The 22,418-nt window shown below is 43.9% G+C and overlaps 1 pseudogene; it reads left to right on the top strand.

Annotated features, from left to right (window-relative positions):
• Nucleotides 1-217: 217 nt before the first annotated feature.
• LOC125554659 (putative ribosome-binding factor A, chloroplastic) lies at nt 218-1,088 on the top strand (annotated as a pseudogene).
• The last annotated feature ends 21,330 nt before the right edge of the window (nt 1,089-22,418 follow it).

The following is a 22,418-nucleotide window of genomic DNA, read 5'->3' as shown; positions in this document are numbered from 1 at the left end:
CCTCTTCATCGCCCCCAGCGTTGGCCATCCTTCCTTCCACCATCCAGATCCCCCGTTTCCTCGCTGTCTCGCGTCGCCTCTACCACCTCCCTCCGGCGGAGCTCGTCGCCGTTCCCCACACCCTCCTCCTCTCACCCCTCCCCTTCCCACTCCCTACAGCGACGGCCGACGGCCTCACCGCAGCGCAAAATCCCCCACCACCATGAAGCCAGCGAGGATGTTCCCGTGACGGCCGCTGGTGTCCTCGCCGCTGCCACGGGCCCTCGCCGCCGAGGCGCCCGTCTCCGTGCGGCGGCTGCACGTGGTGCGGTGCATGGCCAAGGAGCGACGGGTGCGAATGGTGGCGAAGCAGATCCAGTGGGAGCTGGCGGACATGTTGACCCGCGACCCCGTCATGCAGCGCGCCGTCCTCCCCGAGGCCTCCCTCGGCGCCGACCGCTACCTCTCCTCCCCCACCACCATCACCGACGTCGAGCTCTCCAACGACCTCCAGGTCACGCCCGGACTCTCCCTTGAAACAATGCGGCTGCGCTGCAATCTGGGATGTTGAGTTCCTTGTCTCTGCTCCGGTTTGTGTCTGCAGGTGTGCAAGGTGTATGTGTCCGTGTTCAGGGAAGAAGGTGGCCATGGCCGGGCTCAAGGACAAGACCAAGTACCTCCAGGTCACGCCCGAGCTCTCCAACGACCTCCAGGTCACGTCTGCTTACTTCCCATTTTGTTTATAGATCATTATGCTAGTTTCTGTCTTGTTTAATTGGTTAATTGTTCATTCTTGAAGTTAATTAGCTGGAGTAGTTGGTTAGTTACACACTGGTTGGTGCATGCTAGCTCAAGTGTATACATGCATGGATGTATGTGTTTTGTAGTTGAAGGAGTTCATTCTGTGCAGCCGGAGGCGTACAAGTTCAAGATCGGCGACCGGGTTTTTCGGAGGCCCGGAGACCCACCCCTGGACCAAGTTATCGAGATGCTACAGAAGCACAAGGATAAGTCTCAAGATGAAATCTAGCTAGCTGGATACAGTATGCCTTATGCTCTTGTTGATTTATTTCTTTTGTGCTCTTTTGCAGTTCTATATTGATGAGTGAGCGATCTGGTAGCAGCTAGCTAACTGCCTCTAGATTGTAACCGTGTTATGGGATGTGTGGTTGCGCATGCGTTCTACATTGTCAAATGTGTTCTCTGTTGTCACACATTGTATGCAATGTTGTTCATAGCTTTTATATTTGTTGTCATGCGATGCGGTCACTGAATTGCTCAAATTTGCTGGCCAAGTACTATGTAGTGCTGCTCTATGCTAGGCTACCAGGCTAGGTAACTTCTGTATCAAAATCATGGATTCTAATCTTTACTATTATCTTCCATGGATCAATAATGATGCATCACAGGTAGTAGTAGTAGAGTCGGACTTGGTGCTGCATTGCCTAGTTATTAGCTCCTCGATCTGTTCCTCACAGCGTGGGGTCAGCACTTTACCTCAACTTGTCTGCATTTTCTCTCACACATTAGACATGCTCATCCATAACACAATGGCAGTGCGTGAGTGAGTCCTGTAGGTATGTATGTTTTTGGGCTGGTTGTAGACGACTTTGTATGTTATGGTAGTGTGCTTGCTCTCCCTGCTCTGCTTTCGCTTGTAGAAAAGAAGAGCAGAGCAGGGTAAGTAAAACACACTAGCAACTCTCTAATTAGAACACCAGATGCTGTGCAACTCCCTACTAGTAGATACCAACCACATGTATCTACAGATTTACTACTAAATCCAATTACAGTACTACCCGATGTTGTGTGATTCCTTCCATTCTATGATTGATAAAGGAATTACTTCATTAGTAACGAGACATGCTAATCTGGTGCTGGAATTTATAAGCAACTAAATTGTGCAGAATTAAGTTTCACATTCAAATCGATGGTATGTCATGTGTGTACCATGGACAGAAATTTTAGAGCCAACAGAAAGAAATTCTACTCTTTACTGCAGAACAGTATACAACATTACTTTGTTGGTTGCCTGCTAATTGTGTGCAAACTACTTATCAATAGCTTATCAAGCACTGCCTGACTGGCTTGCATCGCTCTGCTGTCGTAGTTGTGTCGTCAGTGCTCTTTCCTCTCTGTCTGTCTATGACAGCAGGATCCATGCACCAAACCAAGAACCTGAATCTTTGTTAGGCTGCTAGTAAACTAGGTTGTACTCCTTCCAGTTGCAAGTTGGATAGAACCTGCAATTAAGTGCACAGACATACATGGATTCTGGTTCAATTCGTATGTATGGCTGTATGTGCATGCTTACGACTTTGACTAAAACTAGTTAATTCATTGTTCTACCTTGAAGGTGACCAGTCCCTAGCTGCGTGCTTTGGTCGGTCCTACTAATTTCAGTTCCTATGATTTTTAATCTCCGTTTTCTATTTTCCCTAGCTACCAAGACTTTGAGTTTGTGGTGATGGCAGTTGACACAAAGCCGATCGAAATCTTCCCCCACCCCCTGTTGCTCCCTAATGATAACAAGGTAGAAATTCTGTCCGTATGCTGCATCATATATAGTACTGCTAATTAGTTTGTATGCCGTTGCTTGCGTGATATGGTTAGACCGACGACTGTCAAGCTCATAATTCTATATGATGTGTCAAAGGTTAACAGAATATATGATATGACTTGTGTGCTGACCTCTAGTATCTTGCTTATCTGTAGTGTGTTTGTTGTACGCTTGCCTTTCTTTGGCATGCTATTCTTATTTATCAAATGAAAGGACATTCTGTTTGGCAGTGGGCGGTTTTGCTCAAAAATAAGTAAATAAGTTGTATGTGCATGCTGAAATGTTAGATGTCTGTTGGTTGCTGTATATGGGCAAGATGAATTGAATCTTGATGTGTACTTGTCAATTCTAGCTTATATTGGTGTCTTGCGATCCTAAAAAATTATTGAATCCTGCTGTGTACTTGTCAATCCTGCTGTGTGTTCATATTGCGTCTCTGTTTTCTTGTATGAACGATTTATCTCATTTTAACTAGCTGGAGAACAAAAAGCATGGTACTAACTCAGTTTTTGTTATCATTCTAAATAAGTTTCCTTTTCTTGAATGGTCTGTTCTGATTCTTCACCTTTTCTGATTCTTCCCTGCTGATTCATGTAACAGGGCGACCGAGGAAGGCATGTTGTCTGTTTTCTTGAAGGTCATTTTGTTTGTTCCCAGCCCTAACTACAGTTGTCCAGCTAGTTCGGCATGTTGTTCATATCACTATTGTAGTCCAACGAGTTTGGCATGTTGTGAGTTTGTGATTGCTTGTAAAGCTTGTAAAGTATTGTATTACACTTGTAGTCATTACTGTGATTGCCACTGTATTACACTTGTAAGGATCTGGTTGCTCTTATTTCAAGCATTATTTGTGCTTTTTGTCCGCCCATTTAAATATTGGTTCGAATATGAAGAATATGAGCCTGATAGATGGGACCCACTTACCAGAACATGACAAATGGGACCCAGTTACCAAAACCTGACAACCGGGACCCATCTGACTAGTGGATCCTTCTTTTGGAAAAAAAGAAAAACTAAATTCGTTTAGACAAAAAGGCCACAACCCAACAATAAAAAAAGTTGCAATGTTGGGCTTGGTCCATGAAGCTGATCAAAAATTGATAGAAAAAATATATAAAAAGGCCAAATTGTTGGGCTAGGCCCATGTAGAAACTCGAATTGGACCGGGCTGAATCTTATGCCACATCAGATTGCCACGCTGGATGCCTACGTGGCCTGGGGAGGTTGCTAGTGACCAAAACGCCACAGTAGACGTATTTTGGTCATAAACTTCTACGACCATTCCAGAAGAAAGGTCGCTATAGTCAGTTTATGACGGCCAGCTTTTGACCTTATGTTTTTGGTCACAAAAAGGTCACAAATTGAAAACAGTGACCATTCAGTGACCAATAGTGCTGGTCACAAGTTGACATATTTCTTGTAGCGGTTCCGATCGATTTGTGATGAGAACATTGTTCTTGGTGCCTCCTGTCATTTAGGGGTTGTGGCAGTGTCCCGGGGAGTTGAGCTCCGAGGTGTTGTCGTCACAATTTTATCGTTGCAGTTCTGGAATACCTGAGATTAGTTTCGCCGACATCAACAATCTCTTTTATGCAGTTGTTGGTGAGATAACCTCGACGCCACCCAGTACTGGGGCGGGAGTTTGGGAGTATTGCCATAACTCGTATAACGGATGCTTTTCGAAGGTTGAGGTAGACGATTTCCGAAGGTTTCTTGGTTATGTGTTGAAGGATGGATACAGCTGGATGTAGGATTTGCTAGTTTTGGGTGAGGTATTATGCTTCCTCTGTATCCCCAACATCTGATTGCATAACCGGAAAGTTTTGGGAGTTTATAAGTGGAATTCAAGTAGCTCTTAGGATATCTTTCCGACAGGTGTATGATATGAAATTAGGGTTCGACGTCTAGTGGTCCGCCTATCCACGGTTGGTTTTACAGTGGTCTCGTTGTGTCTTAAAGAGTCCTTGGCTATGCCGACCCGGGGACGCTTCGTATGTCATGTGCACTGCCTTGTACATGATGGTGCTGTACGATCGAGCCCGTGTAGGCCCCACCACGAAAACTTCGAACGAAATCTCTATCATATGTTTGTTCCGGCTTATTCTGCAAGCCAATCCTTTGTTTTTGTTTTAAGTTGTGGTATTCGAGTTGCTTCGAAGTCAAATGTTGATTCCATACCTTTTCCTAAGCGGTGTTCTCATACCCCGATGTGAACACTAATCCTTCTCGATCATCGAGTTTTTCATGTCAATCCTTTTTAAACCGGTGTGCTTCTCTTCAAGTGGATCCGATCATTGCAACATCCGCAAGATCAAGTATCAGTTCTTCTCAACGGTGTTTGTTTCATCCATCCCCAAGTTGCCTTTGTTTTCCCGCCCACCCATCCTTTTTCTTCAAGGAATCCAATGTCTTAATCAACTATCCTTTTATTCTTGTGAAGTCTCTCCATTCCTTTTCCGTCAGTGTTCTTATCCGGTGATTCTCAAGAAGATACTAACGGAGCTTCAAGTTATCATTATTCATTCTTTTTCTTCTCTGGTGGAACCAATTAAAGCCTTGTTGATCATATCATTTCCTCGTTTCAAATACCTTCTCTTGCCGGTGCACCTCATATTCAGTCATTTCTCGCTATTCAATTGTTCCGGAGTGCTCAAGATATCCCGAAGATTCGTGCTTACACTCTGCTTTCGTTCAAGCTCTTTCGAGGATGTTATCTCATTCAAGCCATTTGAATTCAACCGGGGCAATCTCTCTTTGAAATCGTTCTACAGTGTATCTTTTCAGTGGGCCCTAACCCATAGGTCTTTTCCCAGGATCTTACCTGACTCTTCTAATCTTCCTGGAGTTATTCTCAAATTCTTTCAAAGTTTGACGTAAGAATGATTCTTCATCAGTCAAATTCCTTCTCCAAGATCTTTCACACTATTTTCATCGTTGGTTCAACTTTTCCATTCTACTTTATTCCAGAATATCTCAACAATTTGGTGGTGTTTCTCATCGTCATTCTCAGATTTTGAAGACCGAAGAAGAGTTTTACCTCCATATCTTATCCGTTCTCTCAGAGATTCGTGGTTCTAGTTCAAGGCCATCCTCTCATAATTGTTTTGATCGCGAAAATTCTTTTCCTTCCTCCGGAGCCCATCATTTCAGAAGACTTATTCATTGTCAGCTTTCAGCTATTGTTCTCCAAATCTTACCGGTGCATCAGTCAAATATTCTCTAATCAGTTCGTGAACTATTCGTCCTCTTGTATCTAAATTCTCTCAAGTACCTTCGTTCATTTGCTAATTCTTCCCGGTGTTTCTTTATCTTCTCTTCATTCATTTTCAATTCATACGGTGGTTCGTTCAAGATTCTTCTTACCTTGTTATCATATCAACTCATTTGCTATTTTCAATCCTACCGGTGGATTCGTCGAAGACCTTCTCAAGTTTGAGCTATATCTCTCTTAATCCTTTCTACGGGAATAAGTTGTATGCAATCCATTTGCTCGTCATCAATTTAATTGGTGAAGGATACGCATAATGTAATTCTTATTCTTGTTTCATCCAAGTGATCAATTCCTTCCTTCAGAGTTTGCTCATGACGAATAAATTCTTGATCTCTTTGGTTAATCTTCCTTTTACGGAGCTCCAAGTTATTTCAATTATATCTTTTCAAAGCTCCATCTAATCATTGCAAGGTTTCAATCTTATTCTTTTCATCCTTCACTTCCTTTGATCATCCTTTTGTTACCGGAATTCTTCATGGAGACTCTACATGATGGTTCTTAAAGGATTTAATTCCTTCTCGAAGTTTTCATCGAGATTCTTTTCTAGGGAGCTCAAGTATTCTTCATCTTGCTATCCGGAGTGTAATTCTTTCTTCCGTATCATTGGAGGTGGTATTATGTCATTCTTGATAATTTGAGTTCATGTTCCATGATTCACATGTGGTTAAGAATGAGATATTTTAAACCCATCAATCTCGTCATTGGAGTTATCTTGGGTTATAGTTCACCTAAAGCCTTCCCTAAGGAATGTTGCTATCTATCTATGGTGCTCATAAATGAACCAAGTTCTTCATTTATCCTCCCGATGAAATAGTTTCTCGTCTCCTTGTGGATATCAATCCAATCTATCGTTTCCGTCAGTGGCAGTATTTCAACTCAGTTTTGAGATGTTGTCCATAAGCCTAGAACAAGCTTACTCTTTTCGTTGTTGGTTTTCCGACAACTCCGTTCGATCCTTCTCCTAAAGATGCCTTTCAAGCTCTTTTGTGGCAGAAGTTGGCATTTTCTTCTCCATTCTCCTAGCTCAACTATCTATCTTCTATTCTTTCGTTCCGGAGGCATTGCGATGTTGTTCTTTTCACTCGTCATCTCATTTTTTTGTCAAAGATCATGTTATTTTCATGCCTATCCATTTAACCGGAGTGTTGTGCCCTTTTGCTCAAGCTCTTTCATTTTATCAAGTCTTTCATCTCTTTTCAACCGAAGTGATGTCCGAATTTGTAATTCCTTGTTCCTCTTCCCTACCGGAGTGCTTTCAACTTTGTTCTTCTTTGTTGCATTCTTTCTTTATATGGTTTAATCTTTGCAAGGTTCGTGGTTTCACTCATTTGTCAAAGAAGCAACTTAGCTTTACCTCTCCTCTTTCTCTTCTGTTGTCCCTCCGGTGTCATTCTAGATCTCGGGACGAGATCCTCTCATAGTGGTGGAGTGTTGTAGCGTCCCGAGACCAATTCGCCGGGTGTCTTCCAGTTATTTGCTGTTGTTGCGTTGTCATTGCTTGCATGTCATTCATTGCATATCATGTCATCATGTGCGTTTCATTTGCATACATGTTCGTCTCATGCATCCGAGCATTTTCCCCGTTGTCCGTTTTGCATCCGGCGCTCCTATGTCACCCGGTGTCCCGTTCTACCTCTTTCTCGTGTGCGGGTGTTAATCGTTTTCGGATTGGACCGAGACTTGTCATGCGGCCTTGGTTTACTACCGGTAGACCGCCTGTCAAGTTTTGTGTCATTTGGACTTCGTTTGATACTCCAACGGTTAACCGAGGGACCAAAAAGGCCTCGTGAGTGTTGCAGCCCAACACCCTTCCAATTTGGCCCAAAAACCCACCTAAACCCTCTCCATCATCTAGAGCGTTCGATCATGATCGCGTGGCCGCAAACCGCACCTCATTTGGACTCTCCTAGCTCCCTCTATCTATAAATATGTGTCTCCCTTTGAAATTCTCACGCAGATAAACCCTAACCTTCGTCCACCTCGCGCCGCCGGACAATTTCCCCGCCGACGGACATGTCCAGATACCACGTCGCTCCATCCAATGGGAGCGCGACACGTCATCCTCTCCGCCTCCCGCGCCCAACCGCAGGGCGCCACGTCACCGCCGCCAGCGCCCCACATCGCCGCCGCCGCCCGGAGCCCAGATCCGGCCCGCCCCAGGGCCGAACCGGGCCTCGCCGGGCCCGCTCGCCGCCGCCACTCTGCCCTAGCGCCTCCGCCGCCTCGCTGTTCATCGCCGGCCGCCGCCGCCCTAGCGCCGCCGCCGCCTGCTCCGTTGCTCGCCACCGATCGCGCCTGACCGCGCGTGCACGCCGCCATGCCTCTTGCGCCGCCGCCCGGGACCTGCGCCGCCTCGTACGTCGTCCCCGCCGCTGGAAGCTATCGTCGCCGCCACCTCATTCTTCGCCAACGGCAAGCGCCGCCGACCGCTGCTCCTTCGAGCTCCGCCGCCGCCGCGGGAGCTCATGCCGCCGCCGCCTCATGACCTCGCCGGCCGGCCTCACCGTGGCCACAGGGCTCGCCGGCCGCCCTCACCTGCCATCTCCCGGCCACCTCCGTCCTTCCACGCCGCCTCCCCATCATCGCCGGAGCTCGCGAAGCTCGCCGGAGCTCCACTCTGTCCCGGATCCATTCGCCGGGATCAGATCCACCACTTCCTCCAACCAAACAGCGCCCTCCGTCCCGGATCTCGTCATCCTGCACCGCTTCGTCCCGTTGACTTTCTCGGAGAGGTTGAAATTCCACTAAGTCCCCTAGATTCCAGTATTTTTGGGCATTTTCATTGCATCATAACTCATCATCCGTGGCTCCGTTTTGAGCGTGTAGCATATCAAAATGTTCGTCTCAACGAGTACATCATTTCATCTCGTTGCATCATTTTCATTTGAGCTCATCTTGATGCCCGAAATGCTGTTGGAAGAGGGCTATGTGATATATTTGCCAGATCTGTTTCATCAAATAGATATTTGTCATTTTTGCCATGGTTAATGTGTGCATGCTATGATCCTGAGGTCTACATGTGTTTTGTTATATGCCATGCCATCTTTACAGAGGTGCTTACCATGTATTTTTGTGATATTTTTGGTGACTAGCACAAGCTTGCAAAGTAGCGTACTCGGTAATGCTGATTTCAGGGACTTAGAATTTCTCTAAGTCCTTGTCCTGATTTTGTCATTATGCCATATGTTCATATTGTTTCCTAGTGATCCATGCCTCTTTTGAGGATGATCAGTAAGGATGATTTGTGAACATTGTGGTGCTCTATCCATCCATGTCTTTGTTTGCATTTATAGAGCACCCTAGCTTGAGTCAATCGAGCTCTACTTTTGCTATTTCATGAATCCTGGCAGATTGTTGACTTGTTAGCGATTTTGCCGAGGTTGTTGCTATTGATCTGTGCATGCTATGTTGTTGTTCTTGCCATGTCTAGCTTCTAGGGCATGTATTATTAATGGGTGTATGCTTAGTTTGTCATGCCATGCTCTGTAGTGAGTGCATCGAGCTCGTGAACATGCCTACTCGTTAACTGGTTTGCATGCTCCAGTTTTTCACTAAGTCTGTAATCTGATCATGTTTTTGCCATGGTCACGTGCTTGTAATTGTATTTTCTGATCCCTTTTGGCTCAAGGTCACTAAGGGACTTTTGTTACGTGCTTTGAGTAGCTTCATGCCATGCCTTGCTTTGCCATGTTAAGTTCCTGTAGCATGTAGTTTTCATGCTCTAAAGTGTGCTACCTGATGTTAAATTCTAGACTTGTGTTAATTTCACTAAGTCTGAAACCTGTTATCATTTGCACTTTTGCCATGCTTGTTTGAATCTGTTAATGGATGAATTGGCCGTAGCTCAGTGTTCATCTTTTGTCAAGCATCATGAGTGGTTCCCTGCCATGTATTTTGTTGTCATGTTTGAGTGCTGTAGCATATTTATCTTTATATCGATTTCAACCGAAATCATCTCACCTTTCCAGTGGCACTCTTGGATTCCCATGTTGAGGCCAGGTTCATTCAATCCCTTGCAAATCATGCATATACATCGCATACCGCATCCCGCATATCATACCATGTTCATGTGTTGGTTGTTTACTATGTTGTGTGCTTCTTTCCGGTGTTTGCTTCTCCGGGTTGGTTCTGGTAACGTCGTGTGTGTGAGGATCCATTCGACTACGTCCGTTTATCTTCTTCATGGACTTGTTCTTCTTCCTTGCGGGATTTCAGGCAAGATGACCATACCCTCGAAATCACTTCTATCTTTGCTTGCTAGTTACTCGCTCTTTTGCTATGCCTATGCTGCGATACCTACCACTTGCTTATCATGCCTCCCATATTGTTGAACCAAGCCTCTAACCCACCTTGTCCTAGCAAACCGTTGTTTGGCTATGTTACCGCTTTGCTCAGCCCCTCTTATAGCATTGTTAGTTGCAGGTGAAGATTGAAGTTTGTTCCTTATTGGAACATGGAGATGTTGTTCCTTGTTGGAACATGTTTACTTGTTGGGATATCACAATACCTCTTATTTAATTAATGCATCTATATACTTGGTAAAGGGTGGAAGGCTCGGCCTTATGTCTGGTGTTTTGTTCCACTCTTGCCGCCCTAGTTTCCGTCATATCGGTGTTATGTTCCCGGATTTTGCGTTCCTTATGCGGTTGGGTTATAATGGGAACCCCTTGACAGTTCGCCTTGAATAAAACTCCTCCAGGAATGCCCAACATTGGTTTTACCATTCGCCACCTAGCCTTTTATTTTCCCTTGGGAGTCGCGCTCCTGAGGGTCATCATTATTTTAACCCCCCCGGGCCAGTGCTTCTCTAAGTGTTGGTCCGAACCGGGCAGCCTGCGGTGCCACCTCGGGGAAACTCAAGGGCTGGTTTTACTCGTAGCTTGACCTATCTGAGTGTGCCCTGAGAATGAGATATGTGCAGCTCCTATCGGGATTTGTCGGCACATTCGGGCGGTGTTGCTAGACTTGTTTTACCATTGTCGAGGATGTCTTGTAACCAGGATTCCGAGTCTGATCGGGTCTTCCCGCTAGAAGGAATATCCTTCGTTGACCGTGAGAGCTTGTGATGGGCTAAGTTCGGACACCCCTGTAGGGATTTGAACTTTCGAAAGCCGTGCCCGCGGTTATGGGCAGATGGGAATTTGTTAATGTCCGGTTGTAGAAAACCTGAAGTTGACCTTAATTAAAATACATCAACCGCGTGTGTAACCGTGATGGTCTCTTTCCGGCGGAGTCCGGGAAGTGAACACAGTGTTGGAGTTATGCTTGACGTAGGTTGTTCTAGGATCACTTCTTGATCATAGATGTTCGACCGTGCTTTTGCCTTCTCTTCTCGCTCTCATTTGCGTATGTTAGCCACCATATATGCTAGTCGCTTGCTGCAGCTCCACCTCATACCTTTACCTTACCCATAAGCTTAAATAGTCTTGATCGCGAGGGTGTGAGATTGCCGAGTCCTCGTGACTCACAGATACTTCCAAAACCAGTTTGCAGGTGCCGTTGAACCGTGCAGATGACGCAACCAAGCTCAAGGAGGAGCTCCATGAAGATCTTGTCCTTTATGTTGTTTCGTTTCCAGTTGATCAGTAGTGGAGCCCAGTTGGGGTCGATCGGGGATCTGTGTAGCATTTGGGGTAGTCTTCTTTTATTTTGGGTTCCGTAGTCGGACCTTGTGTGTATCTGGTTGATGTAATGTTATATTCATGTAATTGTGTGAAGTGGCGATTGTAAGCCAACTATGTATCTTTTCCCTTATGTATTACATGGGTTGTGTGAAGATTACCTCACTTGCGACATTGCTTTCAATGCGGTTATGCCTCTAAGTCATGCTTCGACACGTGGGAGATATAGCCGCATCGAGGGCGTTACACCGCCCAAGCCGCGTGGTTGTCGGCGGTGTACTGGGTGAGGGAGAGCTGGGCCTCGGTGAGGGAGGCGCGGACAACCTCGACCTCCTCGGCGAAGTATTTGGGCTTGGCCACGGCGTCGGGCAACGGGGGAACGAGCACTCCCCCATCGCTGAGTCTCCACCCCGTCGGCCCGGCGCGCATGTCCGGTGGCGCCGGGATGTTCGCCTGGAACAGGAGCCAGGACTCCTGTTCGCGCAGCGAACGGCGGCCGAAGCCGTTGGCCGCCGCCTCGTCTCCGGGGAAACGCTCTGCCATGGCGACGGGCTCGAGAGAGGTAGAGAGGGAGAGGGAGGGGCTGGGCGGCAGCGCTCGGGAGAGGTAGAGGGAGGGGCTGGGCGGCGGCGAGGGGCGGGGCTGGTGTGGGCACAGGCGAGTGAGGCCACCGGCTATATAGTCGCGCCGCGCCCGTGTGAATGCGTGCGAGGGAGGGGAGGCGTCGGCGCACCGTCCGTGACGCGCCGCCTGTGAGGAATCAATGGCAAGGCTGACCGGCGGCAGCCTTGCCATTGATTCCCCACGGGAACCGAGGCCATTGGTGGAAGACGAGGTGCCATGTCGCTGACACGGCTGGCCCGCAGCTTTTTCGCGCCAAAACAGCTCGCCCTGGTGCCCCCGGGCGCCCCCAGCGCACCGGGTTCGGCCTGGATCCGTCGGCGCTGTTTTCGACCCAGGCGGGCGAAAATCGGGCTCCTGGGGGCGCGACTGGGCCATGTTTTCGGCGCCGGCGCGAGAAAATCGCCTGGGGAGGCCTTCCTGGGGCGCGGCTGGAGATGCTCTAAGTCACTTGAGCACACCTTCCCACCTTGTTTTTTTATGTAAAGGTGGTGGGACCCATGCAAAAAGGGGTGACTTATAAGTTTTAAGTTGGGGTGGAGCAACTTATGACTTATAAGTTGGGGTGACTTATAAGTTGGGTCTGTTTGGCAAAATAAGTCACTTTTTGCACTTTTCGACTTATAAGTTGGTGACTTATTTGGAACCAAATAGGGCTTTAATGTGTTTAGCACATCATCTTAGCACTAGTGCATTGGAGGAGGTCTCATATTGCATAGTATCATAGATGATCATATTTATTGTCATGTATAACACAAAATAGCATAGCATTTAACATGATACAGTATCTACCTATGTTATTCTAACCCGTCTCTTTTCTTTAATTCTCTGCCACATCAGCATGTTTGCTATTCTGGAGTGCATGATACCGGCTAAGATACCATCACTATGGCCAACCTAATATATAACTGGAGGAAGAAAACCATGATAATTTGGGCCAAGCACCTGCTATGTTGATATGCAGGAGAAGAGTAAGTCATGACGAATCGCATAATCCTTGGTGCAAATATCGACCATCGTCCTTACAAAGAAATCATGCAAGTCAAAGGGAATGGAATTGGTGAAGTTGTATAGCACATTCTTCATAGGGCTAATGATTTCATCACTGGAGTTGAATCCTTTGATGGGGCACAATGTCTTCGTCACAATGCGATAGATGGTCTTGGGCGCATAGTGCAAATTCTTCATCAAGAAGTGTGTGCGAACATTTTCTCCTTGTACAAATTAATGGAACTAGGAGCTGCATAGTGCAAACTAGTGTGACGAAGTAATTCAGTAGCTGGCGCTTGGAAATGAGTATTGTCAGTCATCCACTCAAGAACTCAAGTGGTTGTATCTTTATGATTGCTAGATATGTGGAGGGTGGCATAGAACTAATTCTTTCATTGCAATCCTACACACCTGTGAAAAGTTGGAGCAGGCCAACGAATTGAAGAGATTGAAGTACTGGCTCAAAGCATGGCAATATCTCCATTTCCTTAGGGCATCTCCAAGGCGGACCGTTAAACCTCCTGCAACCGTTCATACCGCGTTGTTCGGACCACGAAACACATCCAACGCTGACCTGTATCGGTCTGTGGGGGCGGTCGGACGCGATTTCTCCCGCAAATTGGAGACAAATATGTGGGAGGTTTGCGGGAGTACGGACACCCGAAACGTAGGTCTCCAACACCCCCGGCCCACCACCCCCCCTCTCGGTTCTATTTCCTTCTACTATGCCCCTTCTCCCCCTTGCTTTGCATCCGCACCCTCCACCTCCGCCGCCGATGTTGTTCATCTCCGGCCGCCACAGAGGCATTGCTGGACGTCCATAACCAGCACCGACGCACCGGCTCGCCATTTCGATGGAGCTTTCAGCCCTGGAGCCGTTTGTACCGAGGTACACTCCGCCTCCTGTCGACGACCCCCATGGCGGACACCACGCCTGGGAGGTGTTCGGTCAAATGTTATTGAGCTTATTTTCAAATGCTATGTTGTTTTTTAGAGTACATAGGATGGTGAGCTACTCGATCATGGAGGATGAGTTGTTGTGCGATGCATGGCTGGCCGTATCCGCAGATTTCATAGACAGGACCAGAGGGTCACCCTTCTGGGAGCAAGTGCATGAAAAATTTCATGAAGGAAAGCACATTTCCCCTATGAGTACGACATGTACATCATTCAACGACGCAACATGAGGTCGTTGTCATATTGCTGGCACGCTATCCAGGTCATCGTCATCAAGTTTTGCAACTTGGTTAATCAGCTCGAGGCAAGGTGGCCATTGCACGCGGACATGGAGGAGATGGTAAGTTTTACTTCCTCTTGCTCAACTTGTTGATTGATTCATTCACTCAATGTTGGTCTACACATTATATGTAGCCCGCACGTGCCGTCGTGGTGTACCACAGGTCAGAGGGATAGCCATTTACGTGCACAGTCAATTGAATGAAGCTGAAGGGGAAGTATGTGTGGGAGGGCATGATTCGTTCATGAAAAACTTATTGGACATCTGGGATCTAGTCGAATTTGAGACCTTGTTGTACTAGACCTAATTTGCATGCTATGTGTGGATGATTTGTATTATTTTCAATCCAAACTTCGATCAATATCGGCCGGTTTGCATGAATTTTGTCTGCTTTATTAAAATGTGGTTTAAAATGTATGCGGCTAGAATTGGATGGTTGCCTCCCGCATCTGTCTCCGCGGACTGGTCCCCCTGTCCGCGGACGGATGTAGGAGGTTTTTTGCGGGTTGCCATTGGATATGCCCTTATGTTGATTATGTTAGTAAGGAAATAACTGGTTCTGGTTGATGAGCATGATATCATAGTACAACCTTTGTGTTGGTCTCTAGAAGCGAGCACTTTGCATACACATGGAATCATGAAATTTCTGCCAAGGAAGAATCTCATAGATGTGCATGAAAGTCATCTTTCATGAACTTGGGGTGCTTGCCAGGAGCACAACTTTGGAAGTGGGAAAATTCAGGCACTAGCATTATATCCACTTGCACTTCACGAGTGGGACATGCAGGTTCAAATTCTTCAAGAATGCTTTTCAGTGAAGTAGTTGGACAACAATGCATACGACAAAGTCTTCGTAGAGGATCAAATGGCGATTTTGGTAGAACAGAGGAGGTGCATCTTGAAGAATTGGAGATGGGGGATGTTGGGATTCCCAGTAGTCATCGTAGTATGGTGGCGTCACATCTCCATCTATATCAACTTCTTCGCGACCCTCTCGGATGGTAGTAGGTGGCAATGATACCACAAAGTTGTCAGTCATGACAATTTCCATGTCATCAGATAACTTATTCTTTTCTTCTAGAAATGTTCCATATGGAACAACCTCACTGGTAGGATTTTTATAAAGCTTGTCTTGTGCAGCTGTAGCAGATGACAAATGAGTGACGAAGACTGGCGCACTGGTCTGGGTGCATAACTTTTTACTTTTGGCAGCCTCTCATATTAGAGTGTGAGAATGTTTGATCGGCCTGAGCGGGTGAATTGGATATTTTTAAGAAATTATTTGAAAGAAGCTATTTCTTCAAAGGACAACGAGCTAAACTGAACATAAACTGCCTAGAGAAAACTAAACAAAGCATGGCTTCAAAGTCTTGGGGACAGAGGAAAGCATGTAAGTGATGAAATAGAATAGGTAAACTAGCCTAACACAAGACATGTACATTTCATCACAAGGACACCGAATGTAAAACAAAATGTAAGCAAATGCAGCGGAATAGATAAGTATTCGGTTAAAGTCTTCAGAAAGGGTAAGTATCAAATTCTTTAGAACTTGCAAATTACTCAAAATAAAACAAAAGTGAAGACTATGGAACTAGGGGTTCGGTGAATACATTTGATTTGTTGTACCAGTTCAAATTGTTGTGACAACTCTACATCTGGTTGGAGAGGTTGATATTTAACTTAGAAGAGCATGTCTTCACCCTTTTCTCCTTGAGCTAAGATCACGTAGAGCTCGCCCGATCATTCATGGTAGATCTTCAAGGTCGATCTCCAAACCCTCACATACTTGTTCATCGACAATCCACAATGACTGTTGGATGCTCTGAACCGACACCTAACCATCTAGAAAATCACAGTCTTCAAGAGTAAAAAGTATATGGTTCACTCGAACATATTCTTCAATGATGCTTAATCACTTTGTCTATTAGGCACTAGGTTTTCCTCACTTAGGATACAGTGAATTTCTTCGAGAGGTTTGATTGCTCAAGAGACATTTGCTTGAAATTCACAAGGAGTAGCCAACCAACCAATGGTGAAGAGGGGTGGCTATTTATAGCCAGAGTCACAACCCAAGGGCCAACATGACCATTGGACGCGATGGGCCCGCCAACTGGCTATTGCCGGCGAGGTAATGGTCAAAAATTTGAACTCTCAACTTCCTCACAATAGGAGAACCAAACAACTGGTTTCCTAACTCTTCAGCGAGGCCTTTGACTAAAGCACCATGAAGAATATCATCTCGGACTATTAGGGCCAAGAGTATATCGACCAGAGGGGGGTGAATGGGAGATTCAAATTTTCTTTCGAAAGCTTTGAAACTTAACCCAAACATAGCAGCGGAATAGAGTATCGAGAGAAATGCAATGAATCAGTTTTCTTCGTCAGAGGCATATTCTTCGAGGGAAGCATTTACAACAGAACGATCTTGATAGATAATAGGTTTAACTACAATGAGGGTTATGCAGCAAGCAAACAGATGTAACAGAATGACACATAGCATGGTTGAAGCAGAGAGAAATGCAACTGAAAGATTACACAAGTAAGACAAAGGTACAGACTGGCAATAAAAGAATATAGACAAGGATAATGATAGGAGTAAACATAGATTCACAGGATGAAAAAAATAAGCTAAGCTACTTAATGAAATACATTAGAGTAAATTTAACCAGTGGTGCTCGATGGCGACAAGAGATTTGGTAGACCAGTTCACCCTTCTGCCAAAGGGCTACGTCTTGTTGGAGGGGCTGTGACTTAACACGGAAGATAAACTCTCTTCACCCTATTCTCCTTTAACACAGAGCTGATCAGACTCAGGTTGATTTCACTCGGGGTAGATCCTTGTCGGCGATCTCCAAACCTTCGGTCGACCTTCGCAAACCACAATCACTCTTGGTTGCTGAAGATCAGGCTTGGTGAAGACAACAACTCTTCAACACTCAAAGCCAAACCTATATGTCTAGAGAGTGCGCAGCTCTCAAGAGTAATAGGTACAAGAACTCTCACTCAGAACTACTATGATGCTAAACCACTGTCTAAGTTTGGGCTCTTGGTTTTCTCTCGGTGGATCTTAAACTCAAATCACTCGGAGAGGGGTTCCTCAAATCAATCTTCTCAGAAATCTCAAATGGAGCAGCCAACGGTCATAGTTGGAGCGGGGTGGCTATTTATAGCCGCAACCTTCCCAGCATTACTTCTCCCAATCCTTTTGTAGAATTCTTCATCATATGATTTAGTTCCAGTAGCTTCTTCTGAATCCAATGTCAAATCAGTAAACGCTCGTTTTATCTATGACATTCTTTTCCTGTTCGATTCAATGATAGCTCTGGCTTTCACGTCAGTGACTGGTCTTGTCGAAGAAGATAATGGAGTTGTGATACGTCTCCAACGTATCTATAATTTTTTATTGTGCCATGTTGTTATATTATCATTCTTGGGTGTTTTACAATCACTTTATAGCAACTTTATATCATTTTTGGGGACTAACCTATTGACATAGTGCCCAGTGCCAGTTGCTGTTTTTTGCTTGTTTTTTACTTCGCAGAAAATCAATATCAAACGGAGTTCAAAACGCATCAAAACTTATTGGAGATTTTTTTCTAGACCAGAAGACACCTGTTGGGCCAAAGAAGTACCAGAGGGGGGCTTCGAGGGGAGCACAACCCACCAGGGCGCGCCTGGGGGTCCAGGTGCACCCAGGTTGGTTATGCCCACCTCGTTGACCTCCTGCACCGCCTCTTTTCCCTATAAATACCCCGATATTCCAAAAACCCTAGGGGAGTCGACAAAAATCAATTCTAGCTGCCGCAAGTTCCAGAACCACCACCAGATCCAATCTAGACATGATCACGGAGGAGTTCCTCATCCTCATTGGCGCCTCTCCGATGATGCGTGAGTATTTCATTATAGACCTATGGGTTCGTAGTTAGTAGCTAGATGGCTTCCTCTCTCTCTTTTGATTCTCAATACAATGGTCTCTTGAAGATCTATTTGATGTAACTCTTTTTGCGGTGTGTTTGTTGGGATCCAATGAACTTTGAGTTTATGATCTAATCTATGTTTTTATCCATGAAAGTTATTTGAGTCTTTTGATCTCTTATATGCATGATTACTTATAGCCTTGTATTTCTTCTTCGAATCTTAGGTTTAGTTAGGCCGACTAGATCGGTTTTTCTTGCCATGGAAAGAGGTGCTTTGTGATGGGTCCGATCTTACGGTGCTTGATCCCAGTGACAGAAGGGGAAACGACACGTATGTATCGTTGCCATTAAGGATAACAAGATGGGGTCTATTTCTACATAAATAGATCTTGTCTACATCATGTCATCGTTCTTATTGCATTACTCCATTTCTCCATGAACTTAATACACTAGATGCATGCTGGATAGCGGTCGATGTGTGGAGTAATAGTAGTAGATGCAGGCAGGAGTCGGTCTACTATTCTTGGACGTGATGCCTATATAATGATCATTGCCTGGATATCGTCATACTTATTTGAAGTTCTATCAATTGCCCAACAGTAATTTGTTTACCCACCGTATGCTATTTTTCTCGAGAGAAGCCACTAGTGAAATCTACGGCCCCGAGTCTCTTCTTTATCATATTTGCCTTCGAGATATATTTTTATTCGCTTTTATTTTCAGATCTATATTTCCAAAAACCCAAAAATACATTGATGAACTTTATTTTATTTTGTGTTTATTCGAGATCCATTTATCCAATCTATCATATTTTTATCTCGTCAACTCGACAATTTCTGGCACCGTTACCCGAAAGGGAATGACAACCCCTTTAACACGCCAGGTTGCAAGTATTTGTTCTTTGTGTGCAGGTACCATTTATGTAGTGTTGCGTGATTCTCCTACTGGTTCGATAACCTTGGTCTCATCATCGAGGAAAATACCTACCGTCGTTGTGCTGCATCATCCCTTCCTCTTTGAGGAAATACTGACGTAGTTCAAACCGCAATTAAAAGGAATTTATGGCGCCGTTGCCGGGGAGACATCATCAACATCTATCAGGTTCCTAATCACAAATCTCATCTCCTTGCAATTTACATTATTTGCCATTTGCCTCTCGTTTTCATCTCCCCCGCTTCACAAAAATTTACCGTTTTATTTGCCATCTTTTTCGTTCGCCTTTTTCTCGTCAGATCTTTTGTTTGCTTGTGTTGCCATGTGCCTTCTATATGCTTGCATCGTCGCTTGCTAAAAATCTATTGATATGGATCCCCATCCACTTGCTAATCTTTTTAAAAGATCCAATCATGATGAACCAATTTCTAGTGAGTTGGGTGCACTAGATTATCTTTATGAAGTTTTGCTTGAGATCCGTGAATCTGCAAATTGTGATGAAGAAATTCATGATAGCTCCTTGAATGAAAAGCATGATTGCAATGATTTTACTATAAATTCTATTAATGTCAGTTGTGTTAATGATATGCAAAACCCTAAGCTTGGGGATGTTGATCTTGTTATGTCCACTACTCATTGTAATGATCATGATTGGGGTGATGCTTCTTATGATCTAGAAAATTTATTTAAGCCTCATGATGAATATGTTATTGATAATAATATTTGCAATAATATTAAAAGTGGGTTTGGAAGAGCGTCAAATTTAGGTAAAAATAATCCCACATATTTGGAGAGTGTTCAATCTTATGAATTTTTTTATGAAAGTGGGTTTGGAGAGGTCATGACTTTATTTGATGATAATCCCACTATTTTGGAAGAGTGTAAACTTTGCATGCATGTGGATCATGAAGAGAAAATTTTATATGATAGTTATATTTTTGAATTTGATTATGATCTTACATGTAATTATTATGAGAGAGGAAAATATGGTTATATAAATTTTCATGTTACTAAATTACCTCTCGTTATGTTGAGATTGCTATTGTTTCTTTCTTCTTCCTTGCATATGGTAGTTTTTGGTTGGCTTGATAAATTGTTTTCCTATAAAATACCTATGCATAGGAAGTATGTTAGACTTAAACTTGTTTTTCACATGCTACATGATGCTCTCTTCATTTTTCAATTGCTATCTTTCATGTAAGCATCATAGAAATCTCAATGCCTAGCTAGGGGCATAAAACGATAGCGCTTGTTGGGAGGCAACCCAATGAATAAAATTTATTTTTTGTCCTTTTATTTCTGTTCTTGAGTGTTTGCACAATTATGATATTGTTATGATTGTGTTTTTAATGTTTTAATTAGTGTTTGTGCCAAGCAAAGCCTTTCGGATCATGTTGGGTGATAGTTGATTTGATCTTGTTGAAAAATAGAAACTTTTGTGCCCAGTCACAGAATTGTTTACATTTACAGAAGCGCGATAAAATCTTCAGTTGTTTACATAAGATTGATATACAAATTGCCCATCTTTTCCTAATTGTTCAGAATTTTTGGAGTTACGTAAGTATTCGGAGTTTTCATATTGCTACAGATTGTTCTGTTTTTGACAGATTCCGTTTTCTTTGCATTGTGTGCTTATTTCGATGAATCTATGGTTTGTATTGGAGGGTATAAGCTATAGCAAAGTTGGGATACAGTAGATATAATACAAAAATAAAATATGAATTGGTTTGCAATAGTACTTATAGTAGTGATTTGCTTTGTTATACTAACGGATCTCACGAAGGTTTTGTTGAGTTTTGTGTGATCGAAGTTTTCAAGTTTTGGGTGAGATCACGACGGATGAAGGAATAAGGAGTAAGAAGAGCCTAAGCTTGGGGATGCCCCACGACATCCCAAGCTATTATCTAAAAGAGAAGCAAGCAACTAAGCTTGGGATGCCCGAGTGGCATCCCCTCAGTCTTCTAACGACCATCGGTATTTTACTTGCAGCTATATTTCTATTCGTCACATATCATGAGTTTTGCTTGGAGTGTCTTGTATGATATGATTCTTTGCTTGTTTTGCTTTTTATTTTCAGTCATCTATCATTGCTGGACACACCTATTTGGGAGAGCCAAAATTATGCTATGATTTGTTAGAATTGCTCTCTATGCTTCACTTAAATCTTTTTGAGCTATGGAATTGCTCTAGTGCTTCTCTTATATCTTTTTGAGCATGGTGTGCTTTAGTATTTTTGAAGAAATGCTCTCATGTTTCACTTAGATTTATTTGAGAGTTAGTAAAAAATTTAAGAAATTCTCTCATGCTTCACTTAAATTATTTTGAGAGAAGAAAATTTTTATGCTCATGTTCTTCACTTAGATTTGTTTGAGCTATCAAAAGCAACATATGAAATTAGTCCCAAAGTGATAGATATTCAAGAGGGATATAATAAAAACTTTCATGAAGATCATCGGACAAAATAAACTTGATTCTTTGTAATAGTTTTGCGATATGATGATAGTGATATGTGAGTCATGTTGATAAGTAATTATGGTTTAGTAAGAACATTGGTGTTAAGGTTTGTGATTCCCAATGCAAGCACGAAAGTCAATAGTTATGTTATGTTATGAAATTACATCCTACTTATGGTGCATTATTCGGTGTTAGTTATGCTTAATGCTCGCTTACGTGATTTTTCGTTTCTTGGTTGGATGTTTCTCAATCTTTTGCTAGCCTTCATTTGCATTAAGTATGATCACTACTTGTGCATCCAAAATCCTTAAACCAGTTTTGGCACATGAGTCCACTATACCTACCTATATGTGGTATTCTTTTGCCATTCTAAGCAAATTTGTATGTGCCATCTTTAATTTTGAAAATAAATTTATCTTTTGTGTGCTCGTACCACTCATGAAACAGTAGGGGGTGGCTGATATTTTTCCGTGCTAGATGTGTTATTCTCAAGATGAGTGTTTATTCACTTGTCATTGCACGAGAGTGCGGCAAAGGTATTAGGGATGCCCAGTCCCAAAATGAAAAATGAATTTACTTTAAATTCCTTGGAAAGTGTTGGTATGGACATCACCCGTGGATTCGGTTAGCTGTGGAATGTGAAAGTATGGTGGAAAAAGGAATACACTTTATTTTCTATTTGGGAACCGCTTATGATATATCTAGCATGGAAAGTATTGGGAACTACTCGATCGTTTTCGTTGACAGGAAAAGCATGCCACCCAAAATGTTTTTATCTTTATATTTTTTGCTTTGAGCTCTCGCACCTCTACAAATCCCAACTTCCCTCTGCGAA

Source organism: Triticum urartu, chromosome 4A, assembly GCF_056163025.1.
Source record: "Triticum urartu cultivar PI428250 chromosome 4A, HENAU_Tu73, whole genome shotgun sequence".
Classification (NCBI taxonomy): Eukaryota; Viridiplantae; Streptophyta; class Magnoliopsida; order Poales; family Poaceae; genus Triticum; species Triticum urartu.
Note: the sequence above shows the minus strand (reverse complement) of the source record. Positions and strands in the feature narration are given on the sequence as shown.